This window comes from Passer domesticus, chromosome 30, assembly GCF_036417665.1.
Source record: "Passer domesticus isolate bPasDom1 chromosome 30, bPasDom1.hap1, whole genome shotgun sequence".
Taxonomy (NCBI): domain Eukaryota; kingdom Metazoa; phylum Chordata; class Aves; order Passeriformes; family Passeridae; genus Passer; species Passer domesticus.
The window spans coordinates 2,643,529-2,656,466 of record NC_087503.1 but is presented as its reverse complement, the minus strand read 5'-3'; the positions used below and the strand labels follow the sequence as shown (position 1 = coordinate 2,656,466).

The window sequence follows — 12,938 nt, the reverse complement described above, 5'->3', positions numbered from 1 at the left end:
AACAGAATCCCAGTAGGATGTCAGCCTTGTTGCCCTTCCCCCTAATTCTCACCCACAGACATTCAACGCCATCATCATTAGTCTCAATTCCTGTGGTGTCCAAAGTCTCCCTAATAAAAAGAGCCACCCCTCCACCTCTTCTCCCTTTCCTGTCTCTCCTGAAGAGCTTGTATCCATCCAGTGCAGTGCTCCAGCCATGTGAGTCAGACCACCATGTTTCTGTGATGGCAGTTACACCACAGCTCTGCTGTTGGACCATGGCCTCCGGCTCTTCCTGTTTGTTACCCATGCTGCGTGCACTGGTATCCATGCACCTCAGCTGGGCTGCTGATTTCACCCCTAACTCAGGCTTACCACCCTTGGGCCTGCTTCCAGACAGCCCAGCTGCATCCCCTTCCCCCTTCAATCCTAGTTTAAAGCCCTCTCAACAAGTTCTACCAGTTCACAAGCTAAAATTCTTCTGCCCTTAACAGAGAGATGGAGCCCATCTGGTTCCAGCAGGCCAGGTGCAGTAAAAGTTGCCCTGTGATGAAAGAATCCAAAATTCTGCCAATGACACCAACCCTTGAGCCACTTATTGATAACATGAGCTTTCCTATTCCTTTCACCATTTTTCTTGGCCACCAGATGGACTGAGGAAAAGACAACCTGTGCCTCTGTCCTATCAACCACTTGTGCCAGTGCCCTAAAGTCCCTTTTAATTGCCCTGACACTCTTCTTTTGAATCTCATCACTGCCAGCCTGGAGTATCAGCAGTGGGTAATAATCAGAGGGCTGAATCAGCCCAGGCAGTCTCTCAGTGATATCCTGTACCCGGGCCCCAGGGAGGCAGCAGACCTCTCTGTGGGGTGGGTCTGGTTCACATATGGGGCACCTCTGTTCCCCTCAGAAGGGAGTCACTCACCACGATTATCCTTCTTCCCGTTTTGATGTTAGGGGTGGTAATCCTTCTCAGACATGAATCATAATTGGGAGGCTCAATGGACAGATCATTTTCTACTAAATCATGTGGCTGACTCTTCAGATCCAGATGCTCATACCTATTCCAAAGTGGCACCTGGCTAGGGAATGGGGGTCAGCAGGAATTTTTATTATTACCTGCTCGAGTAGATATCTACTCCCACTCCCCTTCATCTACCAGATGTCCTTCTATTGTCTGAGAGTAGGAGGTATAAAAGAGAGTGGGAACCAAGGAGAGCATTGCTGCATTGCCAGACCTCATGGAACCAAGGATCCATTGGGACCCTGCAAGGCCTTGGGGGACCACGGCGCCATTGTGACACTGTGGGGCCCAAGGATCCAAGGGACTTTGTGACACCAAGGGGTCCATGGAACCAGACGGACATTGTGACACTGGAAGGCCTCATGGAATCATGGAGGGCATTGGGACACTCTTGGGCCTCAAGGAACTGTGGTGACACCAAGCTGGGTGTGAGTGTTCATCTGCTGGAGGGTAGAATTCTGCACAGGGCCCTGCACAGGCTGGATCCAGGGAACAAATCCAACAAGGTGAGGTTTAACAAGTCCCAGTGCCAGGTCCTGCACTTTGGCCACAACAACCCCTGCAGCACTACAGGCTGGGGACAGAGTGGCTGGACAGCAGCCAGGCAGAAAGGGACCTGCAGGGACTGATGGACAGCAGGCTGGACATGAGGCAGCAGTGTGCCCGGGTGTCCAAGAAGGCCAGTGGCTCCTGGCCTGGATCAGGAATGGTGTGGCCAGCAGGAGCAGGGCAGTGATTCTTCCCCTGTGCTCAGCACTGGTTGGGCAGCACCTCGAGTGCTGTGTCCAGTTCTGGGCCCGTCAATTCAGGAAGGACATGGAGGGGCTGGAGGATGTCCAGAGAAGGGCAACAAGGCTGGTGAGGGGTCTGGAGCACAAGTCCTGTGAAGAGAGGCTGAGGGAGCTGAGGTTGTTTATCCTGGAGAAGAGGAGGCTCAGGGCAGACAAGGCAGCGTCAGGGTACAGGTTGGACTTGATGATCTCCAAGGTCTTTTCCAACCTTGCTGATTCTGGGATTCTCTGGAACCACCCTTGGAGCAGTTGCAGGATGAGCCCTGGGACTCCTCTTCAGAAGCTGCAGCAGCCCAGGTGCCTCAGCTTCTCCTGCCAGCCCCAAAGCCCATCCTGTCAGTCCTGCAGAGCCTCTGCAGCTCCTCCTCATTGCCCAGAACAGGGAGCCCCACAGGCAGACACAGCAGCCCAGATGTGCCCCCCTGGCCTGGGGTGCCTCTGGCAAGGGAGCAGCACCAGGCACTGCAGGAGCCTGCAGACAATTCCTGCAGCACTTGGAGGATGATCCTGCTGCCCAAGGGACGTTCCCATGGTGCCAAGTCAGGAACTGCAATGGGGAGTGGGGCCAGAGGGGAAAGGGCAAACAGGGATGGGCTGTTTACAAGGAAGGGAACAGGAGTGGGCAAAAGGAAGAAATTTGTAGCAGGAAGTGTGAAGAGAGCAAAAGTGATGTAAACAAAAATGCTCAGGGCAGTTTGGGGGTGGCTGCCAGGCAGCCCTGGCTCTGAGCCACAGCGTCTGCAGTGGCACAGGAAACTCCCAGCTGATGGGAACAAACTTTCTGGCTGACTGCAGAGGCCAGGACAAAGCTGAGTGGTTTCCCTGGCGCCCCCCAGCCCTTGCTGGCCCCAGGGGCTGATGCCATTTGTGCTCCCTCAGGTTCATGTCCCCACAGCAGCAGCATGGGGGTGCTCCCGCCTGCTGTGTGCAATGCAAACAGGGGCTCCTGAGCCAGTGCTGCCGTGGCTGTGCCTGCAAGGATGCGGCACCTGTGTGAGCTGGGGGAGAGGCCAGGGCTGCAGAGGGGGGATGTTGTTGGCAGCTCCATGAGGATGCCCTAGAACGCTGCCCTGGGCTGTGCAGCGCCCTGGGGATGGATCAGCCCCTGCTCTGCTGCTCCTTCCCGTCTCCCCCAGGGCCCTTGCAGAGCCCCAGCCGTGCTGTTTGCCCCCAGCCTGCCCACGGCCAGCCTGGGGCTGCTCACCCTGGGGCTTTTCTGTGCTGAGCATTGGGCTGGCCGGGTTCTTGAGAGAGCCTGGGCAAAGAGCCTGCAGCCCCCAGGGCCTGGCCTGAGGCGTCAGCGCTGCCCCAGCAGTGCCCATGGCCTGTCCCTGCTGCAGCCCCGGCACTGCCACCCCCAGGACTGTGCCCGGCCCCGAGAGCACTCAGGCCCTGCAGCAACACCAGGGCCACCAGGGCAGCGGGGCAGGGCCACGGCAGCAGCACTGGCAACACCAAGTGCTGCTGCTGCTGCTGGGCACAGCTGCTGGGCCAGCACTGATCTGCCCCCAGCTCTGCACACAGACATTGCTGCTGCAGCTCCAGAGAAGGCAACAAAAGGGCATCTCTGCAGAAAACTCTGCTGGGAGATCTTTTATTTCCTTTATAGCCACCAGGAATGCAGCCTGTCATTGACACAGTCTGTGTCAATGCCACAGGGGAGATGGAGAGAAACAAAATGTGAAATGGCACAGACAATGACATTTATTTGTAGTCAATGTGAAAAATATAAAACAAAGGAAAAAATCCCAACAACTATACCAATAAGAAGTATCAAAGATGACTTTTATTACAAGTGATTTGCAGACACTGGCCAGCAGTTTAATGTTTGTGAAAGCATCCAGTCATCAGTCTCCACACTGCAGCCTTGAGCTCCTGGTTCCTCAGGCTGTAGATGAGGGGGTTCAGGGCTGGAGGCACCACCGAATACAGAACTGACAGGGCCAGATCCAGGGATGGGGAGGACATGGAGGGGGACTTCAGGTGAGCAAACCTGACAGTGCTGAAGAACAGAGAGACCACAGCCAGGTGAGGGAGGCAGGTGGAAAAGGCTTTGTGCCATCCCTGCTCAGAGGGGATCCTCAGCACAGCCCTGAAGATCTGCACATAGGAAAAAACAATGAACACAAAACAGCCAAGTGCTAAACAGGCACTAATAGCAATGAGCCCAAGTTCCTTGATGTTTGAGTGTGAACAGGAGAGTTTGAGGATCTGGGGGATTTCACAGAAGAACTGGCCCAGAACATTGCCATGGCACAGGGGCAGGGAAAATGTATTGGCTGTGTGCAGCAGAGCAGTGAGAAAGGCACTGGCCCAGGCAGCTGCTGCCATGTGGGCACAAGCTCTGCTGCCCAGGAGGGTCCCGTAGTGCAGGGGTTTGCAGATGGACACGTAGCGGTCGTAGCACATGATGGTCAGGAGGAAATACTCTGCTGAGATGAAGAACAGAAATGAAAAGTGCTGTGCAGCACATCCTGTGTAGGAGATGGTGGTGGTGTCCCAGAGGGAATTGTGCATGGCTTTGGGGACAGTGGTGCAGATGGAGCCCAGGTCGCTGAGGGCCAGGTTGAGCAGGAAGAAGAACATGGGCGTGTGCAGGTGCTGGCCGCAGGCTACGGTGCTGATGATGAGGCCGTTGCCCAGGAGGGCAGCCAGGGAGATGCCCAGCAAGAGGCAGAAGTGCAGGAGCTGCAGCTGCCGCGTGTCTGCCAATGCCAGCAGGAGGAAGTGGCTGATGGAGCTGCTGTTGGACATTTTGGTGCCTTGGCATGGGGATCTGTATAAAAATTAATCATAGAATAGTTGCATTAGGAGAGGATTTTAAATATCCCAGCACGGGCTGGGGACACTTTCCCCCCACTGCCTGCCCAGGGCTCTGCTGCCTGGAGCTGTCCCTGCCAGCAGCTGGTCCCTGTGCCCAGGGCTGGGCCCTGCCAGTGCTGCCAGAGCCCAGCCCAGCCCTGGGGGCTCAGCTCTGCCCTGCAGACCCCTCCCAGCTCTGGCACTGCCCAGGGGCAGCTCTGGCTCTGCAGGCTCTGATGGCAACATCAGAGCAACCCTGAGCAGGCTGGAAAATCGACACTGATGCTGCCTTTAAAGTGAACTGTGGTGATTGCTGTCACTGCCTGGTTTGTTCAGATTTGAGAAAATTGTTTTTATTTTTCTTCACCTGAACTGAGATTAACATCTATATGGAATTTCCGATCCAGGCAACCAACAGCAGTAGATTGAAAAAGCAGGATTTTCCCTTTTATCCAGCCCCTGACTAGCTGTGTTAGCTGTATAATCCACTTGTAGATGTTCGGCAGTTAAATGTTATGCTGGGAGCAATCCTGACCAATGCAGCATCCTCACCACACAAGGAGAACACTTCAAAGCCTTACCAGCTGTCTCCTTGCCCCCAGATCTTGTCCCCCAGTGCTGGGAGCAGCTGCCAGGGCCGGCTGAGAGCTGTCCCTGGCAGGCAGCAGAGTCCCTGCACCAGCACAGCGCCCTGGGCTGCAGGAGCCTGCTCTGCAGGACAGCCCTGGGCACCCCTGGCTGCTCTGCACAAGAGACAATCAGAGAATGTACTCATAGAGTCTGCAGGCATTGGGATGTTCCAGCTTTAGGAGATGGCTCCAGGAGCTGCAGCTGCATTGTCCTGCAGCCAGAGGTTCCTGTGCCAAGGGCTGGCAGTGATTCTGCCCCAGGCACTTCTCAGCTCCTTCCCAGCTCTGACTGATTGAAGCTCTCTGTGCCTCTGGGCTGTGCCCGGGCTGGCTGCAGGCAGTGCCCCAGCCCTGCTGGGCTGGCAGAAGAGCTGCTCATCAAGAGAAATGTGCTTTTGAAGCTCTTCTTGCTTACCAGGAGCTGCCTCTGTGCCAGGAGCCCAGCCCAGCTCAGCAGCACAGACACAGCAGCAGGACTTTAATGACCTTAATTGCTTTGTGAGCCACTCAGGAGCAGGAGGTGGAGCTTCCTTGTTCCGGAGTGACCCATTATAAGAGACCTCTGGGGAGCGCGGAGACCCGGAGTGCGGTGAACAGGAGCAGGCAAACAGGGTCACAGCAGTTCGCGCAGGCAGGGCAAGCAGGCAGGGCTGCAGGTTCCAGCTAGTTTGGTGAAGTATTGTTTTATTGGTTGATTGATCTTGGGCTTTCTCCTAAGCAATGGTTTTAACCCGGTCAAAATCCGTGGTTGGTACAAGTGTATATGACCAAGTAGAGCCCTCCAAAAAGGATGTGTCCGTACAGACCCATTCCTGCCCGGAGTGTTTGAGCTTATCAGTGGCTTCAGGGGATGTTATGGAGAAGGCCTGCCTGAGGTGTGAACAAGTGAATGACCTCCTTTCGCTAGTGGCTGAGCTTAGGGAAGAAGTTGAAAGGTTAAGGAGTATCAGGGATAGTGAACAGGAAATAGACTGGTGGAGTTCAGCCCTTACGTCTTTTAGGGAGGCCCACCAGGAGTCAGAGGGCTCATGTGTCTTTCACTCTCAGGCAATAGAGGGGCACCTGGTAGATGAAGGGGAGTGGAAATGGGTCCCTGCTCGGGGTGGTAATAACAAAAAACCCCTCCTGCCCCCCATCCCCTAGCCAGGTGCCACTTCAGAATAGGTATGAGGCACTGGATCTAGACAGCCAGAGAGATGATTTAGAGGAAAATCATCTACCCAGTGAGCCTCCCAATTATGACTTGCCTAAAAAGAGGATTACCACCTCTAATGTCAAGAAAAAAAGAAGGGTAATCGTGACGGGTGATTCCCTTCTGAGGGGGACAGAGGGCCCCGTATGTCGACCTGACCCATCCCACAGGGAGGTCTGCTGCCTCCCTGGGGCCCAAGTACGAAACATCACTGAGAAACTTCCTAGGCTGATTCAGTCCTCTGATTATTACCCACTGCTGATACTCCAAGCTGGCAGTGATGAGATTGAAAAGAGGAGTGTCAAGGTGATTAAAAGGGAGTTTAGGGCACTGGGTCAAGTGGTTGATAGGACAGGTGCACAGGTAGTGTTCTGCTCAGTCCCTTTGGTGGCAGAGAAAAATAATGAAAGGAATAGGAAAACTCATATCATTAACAAATGGCTCAAGGGTTGGTGTTATCGGCAAAATTTTGGATTCTTTGATCATGGAGCAACCTTTATGGCACCTGCTCTATTGGAATCAGATGGGGTACATCTCTCTGTTAAGGGTAGGAGGTTTTTAGCTCATGAACTGGCAGACCTTATTGAGAGGGCTTTAAACTAGGTTTGAAGGGGGAAGGGGATGCAGCTGGGCTGTTTGGAAGCAGGCCCAGGGGTGGTAAGACTGTGTTAGGGGAGAAATCAGCAGCCCAGCTGAGATGCATGTATACCAATGCACGCAGCATGGGTAACAAACAAGAAGAGCTGGAGGCCATGGTGCATCAGCAGGACTATGATGTAGTTGCCATCACAGAAACGTGGTGGGATGACTCACATAGTTGGAGCACTGCACTGGATGGCTACAAGCTCTTCAGAAAAGACAGAAAAGGGAGAAGAGGTGGAGGGGTGGCCCTTTATATTAGGGAGGTTTTGGATGTCACAGGTATTGAGACTAATGATGATGAAGTTGAGTCCCTATGGGTAAAAATTAAGAGGAAGGCCAACAAGGCTGACATCCTACTGGGAGTCTGCTATCGTCCACCCAACCAGGATGAAGAGGTGGACAACTTATTCTATAAACAACTGAACAAAGTCTCAGGATCATCAGCCCTTGTTCTTGTAGGTGACTTCAACCTACCAGACATCTGCTGGGAACTCAATACAGCAAAAAAACAGCAATCTAGAAGGTTTTTAGAATGTGTGGAGGATAACTTTTTGTCACAACTGGTGGGCAAACCCACCAGGGGAGGGGCTATGTTAGACCTATTGTTTACAAATAGAGATGGACTGGTAGGTGATGTGGAGGTTGTAGGCCGCTTGGGCATAGTGATCATGAAACTATAGAATTCTCAATAATTGGTGAAGTAAGGAGGAATATCAATAAGATCTCTACACTGGACTTCCGGAGGGCAGATTTTGGCCTATTTAAAAGACTTGTCCAGAGAATTCCTTGGGAATCAGCCTTTAAAAACAAAGGAGTCCAGGAGAGATGGGTGTGCTTCAAAGCATAGATCTTGAGGGCACAAGAACAGACTGTCCCTGTGTGCCAAAAGATGAGTAGACGAGGCAAACGTCCAGTCTGGATGAGTAATGAGGTTTTGAAGGAACTTAGAAATAAGAAAAAGTTGTATCATCTTTTTAAGGAGGGAGTGATTTCTGAGGAATTATTTAAGGGTGCTGCCAGGGCATGTAGAAAAAAAATTAGGGAGGCCAAAGCTCAGTTTGAACTCAACTTGGCAACTTCTGTTAAAAATAATAAAAAAAGTTTTTACAAATATATTAATGGTAAAAGGAAGGGTATAACCAACCTCGGTTCCTTATTGGATGGAGCAGGCAAACTAGTTACTAAAGATGCGGAAAAGGCGGAAGTGCTTAATGTTTTCTTCACCTCAGTCTTTAGTGGTAAGACAGCTTATCCTCATGACAACTGTCCTCAAGGGTTGGTAGGTGGTGCCAGGGATCAGAATGGTCCTCTTATTATCCAAGAGGAGGCAGTCAGAGAACTGCTGGGACACTTGGATATTTAAAAATCAATGGGACCAGATGGGATTCACCCTAGGGTGATGAGGGAGCTGGCAGATGAGGTTGCCAAGCCGCTCTCCATCATTTACCAGGAGTCATGGCTCACTGGCGAGGTTCCAGATGATTGGAAACTGGCCAATGTGACACCTGTTTACAAAAAAGGTGGTAAGGAGGATCCTGGCAATTACAGGCCAGTTAGCCTGACCTCAGTACCAGGTAAGATGGAACAGTTCACACTGAGTGCTATCACACAGCACTTACAGCATGGCCAGGGTATCAGAGCCAGTCATCAGGGGTTACGAAGGGTAGGCCATGTGTGACCAGCCTGGTCTCCTTCTGTGACCAGCTGACCCGCCTGGTGGACGCAGGAAAGGCTGTGCATGTGGTCTATTTAGACTTCAGCAAGGCCTTTGATACTGTCTCCCACAGCACACTCCTGGAGAAGCTGGCAGCCCACGGCTTGGACAGGAGCACTCTTGGCTGGGTTAGGAACTGGCTGGATGGCCGGGCCAGAGAGTGATGGTGAACGGTGCTGCATCCAGCTGGCGGCCAGTCACCAGTGCTGTCCCTCAGGGCTCTGTGCTGGGACCAGTCCTATTTCATATTTTTATAGACAACATGGATGAGGGCATCGAGTCCTTCATTAGTAAATTTGCAGCTGACACTAAGCTGGGAGCTTGTGTTGATCTCCTGGAAGGAAGGAGGGCTCTGCAGAGAGACTTGGATCAGTTGGATGGATGGGCAGAGTCCAGCAGCATGAAGTTTAATAAGTCTAAGTGCCAGAGTTCTACGTTTTGGCCACAAAAATCCCCTACAATGTTACAAGCTGGCGACAGTGTGGCTGGACAGTGTTCAGGCAGAAAGGGACCTGGGGGTGCTGGTTGACAGCTGGTTGAATATGAGCCAGCAATGTGCCTTGGTGGCCAAGAAGGCCAATGGCATCCCGGCCTGCAGTAGGAATTGTGTGGCCAGCAGGAGCAGGGAGGTCATTCTTGCCCTGTACTCAGCGCTGGTGAGGCCGCACCTTGAGTACTGTGTCCAGTTCTGGGCCCCTCAGTTTAGGAAGGATGTTGAGATGCTTGAGCACGTCCAGAGGAGGGCAACAAGGCTGGTGAGGGGCTTGGAACACAAGCCCTATGAGGAATGTTTGAAGGAACTGGGGTTGTTTAGCCTGGAGAAACGGAGGCTTAGAGGTGACCTTATTGCTCTCTACAACTTCCTGAAGGGAGGTTGTAGACAGGTGGGGGTCAGTCTCTTCCACCGGGCAGCGACTGACAGAACAAGAGGACACAGTCTCAAGATACGTCAGGGAAGGTACAGGTTGGATATTAGGAAAAAAAAGTTAACCAAAAGAATAATAAAGTACTGGAATGTTCTTCCCAGGGAGGTGGTGGAATCAGTATCTTTGGATGTGTTTTAAAAAAGGTGGAATATGGCATTTGGTGCTATAGTCTAATTGAGGTGTTGGGGCATAGGTTGGACTTGATGATCCTAGACATGTCTTCCAACCTCATTATTCTGTGGTTCTCTGAAAACCTTGAAAATTATCAGCGGGCTCTGGAAAACTTTTTAAAAAAATCAGAAATGGATGTAGCTCTGTGAATTTTCAGGCACAGCTCTTTGGATCTGGAGGAAATATTTGCTTTGCATCAGCTAAGACATAGACAGACACACAGCAAATGGAGCACTGAACATCACAGACTGGGCTAGTGTTTTTCCCAGAAGAACTGACAGAAGATCACAATGAAACACGACAGTGTCCCTGAACAATCCAATTGTCCAGGGAAACTCAGCAGCTGATGGTGTTGTGGTGCTACTGCCAATCCCTTCCATGAGCAAATCATTTCAGGACTGACTAACAGCCTCTGCCTTCTCACAGACACCAAGTGGTGCAGCAGTGCTCCAGGTGCTGCTGCCAACAGCCCCTGCAGGGAGGAGCACAGCCCCCAGTGCACGTGGGCTTTGGCTCCCTGTGGCACACAAGCCCCCCAGGGCACAGGTCTCTGGGGCAGGAGAGGGGCAGCAGTGCTGCCAGGGCTCGGGGGGTGGCAGCTCTGCTTGGGTGGGGACTCTGCCACACCTGCTGATGGCAGCGCTGCCCGGGCCCCAGGGCTCAGAGCAGCATTGGTGTCCTGGCCCACACGTTCCCTGTGCCTGTCACAGCCGCGGGTTTAGGATGGCCAGCAGCCGGGACGTGTCCCAAGGAGGCCGTGCCAGCTTCCGTGGAAGGCCCCGTGCCCTTGCCAGCGCGGCTGCCTCGGCAGCCCTGGGGGCTCCTTCTGCTGCCCTGAGCCTGCAGAGCAGGGCAGCATTTGCTGATGGGCTGAGCCCTTCCTAAAGATCCTGTCGGGCTGCCTTAGACACTTGGGGCCAGGGATTCCTTCCAACCGGGGCCACTTTGGGTGGGCTGGGCAGGGCCCCAGGGCAGGTGGCAGTGTGTGCAAGGGCCCTTTGTGACACGCTGCAGCACGGTCACCGTGGCATGGAATGGAGGAGTGTGTCCTTTGTGACACGTGGTGACATAGGAGCTGGGGGTGACAAGAACACTCCACAGCGCTCGGAGCAGGCGACGGGACAGGACGGGACAGAGCGGTGCTGTGAGGAGCCCCCACACAGTGCACTCGTTCCTGTCTGACCTGGAGCTGTTCTGAGGTGTTGTTCCTGCAGCTGACCTCAAGGCCAGACTGTGGGACTTGCTGACCTGAGTAATTTACCAGGAATCTCCTGTCATTGTGGCAGGAGCGCCCAAGACTAGAGTGCAGGACTTGCTGTCCTGCAGCTACCCTGAGACCTCTCTGTCTCAGAAATCTTCAAGGCACAACTGAAATTGCTGACTTGGCAATATCCTGAGGCATCTCTCTAGAAGGTGCCTTCAAGGCTGGAAGGTAGAATGGCAGGCAGATTTTTCAGCCTGTTCAAATGCTTCCGGGGGAAAAATAAGAAAGGCCCTGGAGCTGCTTCAGGAGAGCAACTTGAAGAGCCAGAGCAGATCCAGACACTGCAGGACGGTGAGTGGCAGAGCTGGGCCGTAGGACTGGAGCCTGCAGCCAGCCTGGCCCCATTCCGTCCCATCCCATCCCATCCCATCCCATCCCATCCCATCCCATCCCATCCCATCCCATCCCATCCCCTGGGGACATGCCCATGGACAGGACGCAAGAGGGCCCAGGCAGACACCCCGCAGTGGCCGTGCTCCATCCCCCTGGGGCATCCCGGGGCTGTCCCTGCCTGGGGAGCGCAGGGCTGGGCTGTGTTCTCCGGCCTCTCCCGCAGCCCCTCAGCTCTGGCTGTGCTCACTCTTTGCCAGATGCAGCCGTGGAGCGCACACAAGAGCAGCAATCCAGCTGTGGCCGCTTCCGCAGAACAGCGCAGGTACCTGCAGCCATGCCCACCTGGGCTGGGCCTGCTGTCCCTGCTCAGCCAAGCACTACACTTGGAGCATTCCTGGCTTCCCTGTCCTTTATTCTTTGGCAGATGTTCCGAAAATTCCCGCACATTCGGCGTAGAAAGACCAACACCACAGCAGCTGAGGGCCCAGCTGAGCCTGACTCGGGGCTGACCCAGCTCCAAGCAGAGCCTGATGTCAGCCCAGATTCAGCTGGGCTCTCGCAAGACTTGGACACCTCAGGGACTGAAACCTGGCCACAGGCTCTTCCCACATCAGTGACTGAGGATGGAGTCATAAAAAACACTGACAATGAAGAGATTGAGGCCTTGAAAAATACTGGAGCCATGCCCACTCCCCCTGAGATTTGTGCTTCCACTGTGGATTTTTTCCAGGACAGTGCTGTTCCTTATCAGCAGCAGGTAAGCAGCCTGGGGCTAGGACTGGAGGCCTCCCAGGGCCGTGTGTCCCCTCAAGCCTCGGTCACTGGGCCCCCTCAGCCTTTGAGGCCAGTAGATTGTGACGGGAAAGGAGGCACTTCTTGGGGGGAAACTGGGGAAGTTGCTCCCATAGACAGCGCTCCAGGTCTTCCCCATGCCTCCTCCAGGTGCCAGCCATGGTGAAGAACATCCACCAGAATCTCATGTCCCACGTCACTGTGGATGCCAGGCTGCACAGTGACATTGTGAGGCTGGCTGAGGAACACCCTGCAGACGTGGCGCTGACCCTCCTGCACTGTGCCCCAACGTGTGACAGGTACGGGGCCCACGTGCCTTGAGAGCTCAGGGCTCACCAGCCCTTAGGGCCCGTGGCCCATCACAGCCTGTCCAATGGGCTCTGCCAGACAGGTAGAGAGCTCCAGGACCCTCGGGCCCCTCTCTTTGCCCAGCCTGCTGCCAATGCTCCCTCCCTGCCCCTCAGGGCACCGGGGCTCAGTCACCTGTGCCCCCACAGCTGCACAGGGCATGGTACTGTGACTGAGATTCCCCTGACACAGAGCCCTGATCCCACAGAGCTGCTGCAATGATGTGGAGAGCCATAGGCTCATCACGACCAACAATGGAGAAGGTGCTGGCAACACTGCTCTGTGTGATGGAGGATTGGCCTGTGCACAGCACATGCACCTCCGATGGGGA

At 54.0% G+C, this 12,938-nt stretch overlaps 1 long non-coding RNA gene across 1 annotated transcript; it reads right to left on the bottom strand.

Annotated features, from left to right (window-relative positions):
- Positions 1-8,112: 8,112 nt before the first annotated feature.
- LOC135287685 (uncharacterized) lies at positions 8,113-10,331 on the bottom strand. The gene is made up of 2 exons (XR_010351248.1): positions 8,679-10,331; positions 8,113-8,564 (listed from the first exon to the last, which is right to left on the bottom strand). It is a non-coding gene; the product is annotated as an uncharacterized LOC135287685 (long non-coding RNA).
- Between the last annotated feature and the right edge of the window lie 2,607 nt (positions 10,332-12,938).